The sequence below is a fragment of the Tupaia chinensis genome, unplaced genomic scaffold (assembly GCF_000334495.1).
Source record: "Tupaia chinensis unplaced genomic scaffold, TupChi_1.0 Scaffold000074_1, whole genome shotgun sequence".
NCBI classification, from domain to species: Eukaryota; Metazoa; Chordata; class Mammalia; order Scandentia; family Tupaiidae; genus Tupaia; species Tupaia belangeri.
Window position 1 is genome coordinate 4,091,877 of NW_006159534.1, and position 5,515 is coordinate 4,097,391.

Genomic DNA, 5,515 nt, shown 5'->3' on the forward strand with positions numbered 1-5,515 from the left:
ACACTACAGAATCAACACCAAAAAAGTAAATGTGTAATTCATCAGATGACTAGAAACCAGCACAGAGGCACAAGAAATATGGAAAAACAAGGAAACATCTCTCCCTCAAAGGAACATAACAATTCTTCTCCAACCATAAACAATGCAAAAGAACTCACAGAAATATCAGAAAAGGAATTCAGAATATTTATGGTGACGGGGATATGGAAGTCTTTTCAGGATTTAAAGGAAGGAATAGACACATAAGAAAGAACCAATCATAACTTTTAGTCATAAAGACTGAAATACAGGAAATCAAAACCTCCCTTGAAAGTATTAATAGCAAATTGGATCATGCAGAAGACAGAATGTCTGATCTGAAAGACAAAACCTCTGACTTAGATAAAATCACCAAAAATAATGAAAAAAATAATTTTTAAAAGTGAGGATAACATACAGAAATACTAGACGCTATGAAAGGCCCACATATTTGAATAATAGGTAGTCCAGAAGGTGAAGAATCAGACAAGGGCATAGAAAACATATTCCATTAAATACTTGCAGAAAACTTTCCAAATCTAGGGAAACATTTAGACATCCAGACCCAAGAAATACAAAGGACCCCAAACAGAATCAATGTAAAAGGATCTTCTCCATAGCACATCATAGCCAGATTGGTAAAAATCTCAAAGACAAGATTCTAAAAATGGCAAGAGAGAAACATAAAGTCAATCACAAAAGTAATCTTACTATGCTAATATCAGGCCTCTCAAATGAAACATCACAGGCAAGAAAAGAATAAGAAGACATATTCAAAATATTGAAAGAAAAACAATTTCCACCAAGAATACTATACTTGGAAAAATTATACTTCATATGGGAAGAACAAATAAAATCATTCTCAGACAAACAAAAGCTGAAAGAATTCGCCAATACTAGACCAGTTCTTCAAGAAATACTGAAAAGAGTACTATATCAGTAAAACTAAAGAGAGACAAACAGAAACAAGAGAACAAAAACCACCAACAACAAATGGCTAACAAAATGACAGGGACAAGTCTGCAAATATTGATAATAATGTTGAATGTTAATGGATTAAATTCTCTAATCAAAAGACAGACTGGCTGAATGGGAAAAACAAACAATCTCATGGGTAAAGACATACATAGAATACAAGTGAAGGGCTGGAAAAAAGATATTCCATATAAGTAGAAATCAAAATGGGCTGGAGTCAAGTAGGCTTTAAGACAAAAACTGTAAGCTGAGACAAAGAAGGACGTTATATAGTTTAAAAAGTACTAATTCACCAAGAAGATATAACATCTATAAATATCTATGCACCCAACTTGGGGACACACAAATATGTGAAAGAAAGACTGCTAGATCTAATGGAAGAATTAGACTGCAACACACTAATTGTTGGGGGTCTCAATACCCCATCTGTCCTTTGGATAGATCATCAAGACCAAAATTAAGCAAAGGGATTCACAATCTAAACAACACTATAAATGAAATGGACTTGACAGACAGCTATACAAGTTTTCACTCAAACAACCACAAAACATACATTTTTTTCTCATCCCCACATGGAGCCTTTTCAAAGATTGACCACATGATAGGGCACAAGATAAGCCTTTACAAAGTCAAAGTCATAGAGACTATATCCAGCTTCTTCTTCAACAATAATGGAATTAAACTTGAAAATAATTTCAGAAAAAAAAAAACCTAAAAAATACACAAATATGTGGAAACTAGGCAATATACTCCTGAATTACTTTACAACCATTGTGGAAATTAAGACTGAAATAAAAAGATTCATCAAAATAAATGATAATGAGTACACAAGATTTCATAACCTATGAAACACAATGAAAGCAATCTTAAGTGAGAAATTCATAGCAATTAGTGAAAATAAGAAACAGACGGAAAGGTGGCAGATAGACAACCTAACAACACACTTCAGGGAACTGGATAAATAACAATTATTAAAAAAAAAAACGGAGAAAAGAAATACTAAAATTTTGAAGAAGAATAAATGAAATAGAGAATAAGCAAACTATACAGAAAATAAATAAAGCTAAAAGCTGAGTCTTTGAGAAGATAAACAAAATTGACAGACCATTAGCTAGACTAACTAAGAAGATAAAAAGGAACCAGCTATTATCAAACATGTAATGAAACAGGCAATATTACAACAGATGTAACAGAAATAGAAAAGTTCATTAGGGAATACTGATTGACCACATGCCAACAAACAAGAAAACCTGGATGGGATGGACAAATTCTTGGACACATATAATCTCCTGAAACTGAATCAAGAAAACATAGAAAACCTGAATAGACCAATAACAACCAGTGAAATTGAATCAGTGATAAATAACCTCCCAACAAAGAAAAGCCCATGTCCCTGTCCCAGTGACTTCACTTCTACAAACTTTTAAAGAGGAATTAAATCCCATTCTATTCAAACTATTTCTAAAGACCCAGAAGGAAGGAACACTCCCAAATTTATTTTATGAAGCCTCCATCACTGGCATCCCTGAAACAGACAAGGACCTAGCAAAAAAAAAGAAAACTGCAGACCAATATCTCTGATGAATGTAGATGCAAAAATTCTCAACAAGATACTAGCAAATCTTATCCAACAATACATAAAAAATATTATATATCATGACCAGGTAGGCTTTATTCCAGGGATGCAAGGATGTTTCAACATATGCAAAACCATAAATGCAATATACCATGTAACAGAAAGATAAAAACCATATGATTATATCAATCAATGAAGAAAAAAGTATTTGATAAAATATAACATTCCATCATGATTAAGACACTCAGCAAAATTGGCATAGAAGGGACATTTCTCAACAGAATAAAAGCCATATATGAAAAACCCATAGCTAACATCATACTACTAAATAGAGAAAAGGATAACTTTTCTACTAAAAACTGAAATAAGACAAGGCTGTTCATTTTATCCACTCCTTTTTAACATAGTACTGGACATCCTAGCCAATGCAATAAGACAAGAGAATAAAATAAAGACATTTAAATAGGAAAAGAAATGAAATTATTCATATCTCTATTTGCATATGACATAATGATATACATAGAAAACCCAAAAGAATCCACAAAAAACTCCTGGTAGTGATAAATGAACACACTGAAGTGATAAGGTACAAAATCAACATTCAAAAATATACAGCTTTTCTATATATAAACAAGGAGCAGACTGAGGTAGAATTGAAGAAAGCAATCCCATTTACAATAGCCACAAAAAATATGTAAGATACCTAGGAATAAACCTAACCAAAGAAGTCTAAGACCTCTACAAGGAAAACTAAAAAAAAAGAAATTGAAACTGACACAAAAAAAGTGGAAAGACATCCCATGTTCCTGAATTGGAAGAATTAATGTATTTATTCACACTGTGCAGTCAGCCATGTAGGATCCAGCCACCTTACTCACCATTCTACTGACTGGTCCAATAATAAAGGAGAGGAAAAGAGCTCATCTAGGTGGCAGGAAGTGGGAGATTTTTTTTAAAAAAAGGAAAAATCAGACTAGAAACTCGGGTTAAGAGGAGTAAAGCTGCACATATCTTCAATGTCACTATTGTTGCCTTCTTGTCGTGAATGTTACTGAAAATGTCAGAATCTACCAGCTGTGAGAGGAATTTCTTTGAGAAAGAATTAGATGAGGAAAGTGTGATTCTAACATTGGTTCCTATTAAAGAGGAACACATAAAAGAGAACAACAGATAGAACCAAATGTTTCTTCAACTTCTGATGTCAAACTGAAGAAGCCTAGGAAAAACAAAACTCATCTTTCTCAAACAAACAACTCAAAGCTTGCCCAAAACCTAGACATAAAATAACAGTGCTTTCCTTGCCAACAATTTTGCCTTCTATTAATGATGTATATTGAGATATTTTGAGGAACTGGTGCCAACAGTGTAATTCAAGACTAATGGCCAGAAGATAGCTGTTTATTTGAGGATTCAGAAACATGTTTACTCAGAGCAAAAACATGATATTCCTGGAACACTACAGGAGGCCAGATTGCATTCAAGGAAATACAAGGCAGTGACCAAAAAAAGAGATGTTTGAGAAAAGTTACAAAATGAGCGAGGGAGAGGAAGAGACTAATGTCGTTGAAATGATAACTTCAGCCTCAGGAAGTCATGATGGCATCATGAGCAAGAATTGCAGCAAGAGCAGTTCAGCCAAAAGCTGTGAATTTGTGTGCTATTCCTCCTTTTGTTGTGGATTTTTTGCCACCAGTCTCTGGTGTGAGGAATTATGTGGCCCATGGCAGACTTCTCCCTGCAGACACAAAGTGCTGAGTTCACCTGCAGTTCCATGCAGGTCAGGCCTTCTAACCACCCTTAGAAGGATGATTTATCTCTTCCTGTTACCAGCCTGCATTTCCCCATCCCCAAGCCTAGAAGATAATATGTTATGCCCTGAATGTGTTGAGAGGAATATGAAGATGATGAAAAAATTAATCACAATGAAGAAGATGAAGGAGAGGCATTGTATGTCCCCACTTAATATATACTGAGTGTCTGCACTCTAAAAAATACATATATATATTTGAAAGCATACTGCTTCTGCTTGTTATAGAGTCATAAAATTATACAAAATTATAAGAAATATTTTGAACATTATCTTTAAAATTCAGTATTTTGAAATTTTGAAAGTTGTTTGTAAACTGTCAAGAACTATGGAGTATAAGCTAAAATATTTTGCTATGTAAAGTAAATGTTTGTGGAAAAATGTAAAAATAAATAAATGAAAGAAAAAAAAAAGATGAAGCAATGTGCTTTGAACACTGCAGGAGACCACAATATGTCATCCCAAATATGCCAGTATAAGTATTTTGAGCTGAAGGCAATTGAGAAGAAGCAGATTCAAGAAATACTTTCTTCCTTCCCACTATTTGCCAAAAACAGGACATAAATTTATAAAAATGTCTCCACCAGAAAGGATGAATGATGGAGAGTCCATAGTTACGTGGACTTACATCCCAATATTTGCTGCGTTGGGTCCCAAGCATTCCTAATGTCCTCTGATACCCGAGTGCATACTTGTATTTAGCAACATAAATATAATTTGTGAGTTTCAATTAATACACTTTTTTTTCGTATTTCTCACCATAGACTGTGTGTGTTTGCTGGGAAGATAGTAAGAAATCACCCCTCAGTGGAGATGGTCATGCTGCATTCCCTTTTCCTCCGTTGTACTTTCAGGATTTGGTCATGCATGTGTATGTGCTCAGTGTGTTTTTCAGGCTGCTGGGTCTGGGACTTGAACCACAGAGTTGGCCTTATGGGATACAGCACATTAACCACCAACTACCTGCTGATCTAATACACTCTTTTCTTTTCTTTTCTTTTCTTTTCTTTTCTTTTCTTTTCTTTTTTCTTTTCTTTTCTTTTCTTTCCTTCTTTCTTTCTTTCTTTCCCTCCTTCCCTCCTTCCTCCCTCCCTCCCTCCTTCCCTCTTTCCTTCCTTCCTTTTCTCCTTCCTTCCTTC

The 5,515-nt window shown here is 34.4% G+C and overlaps 1 pseudogene; it reads left to right on the top strand.

Annotated features, from left to right (window-relative positions):
- Positions 1–3,626: 3,626 nt before the first annotated feature.
- On the top strand, positions 3,627–5,043 carry LOC106733752 (developmental pluripotency-associated protein 2 pseudogene; annotated as a pseudogene).
- The last annotated feature ends 472 nt before the right edge of the window (positions 5,044–5,515 follow it).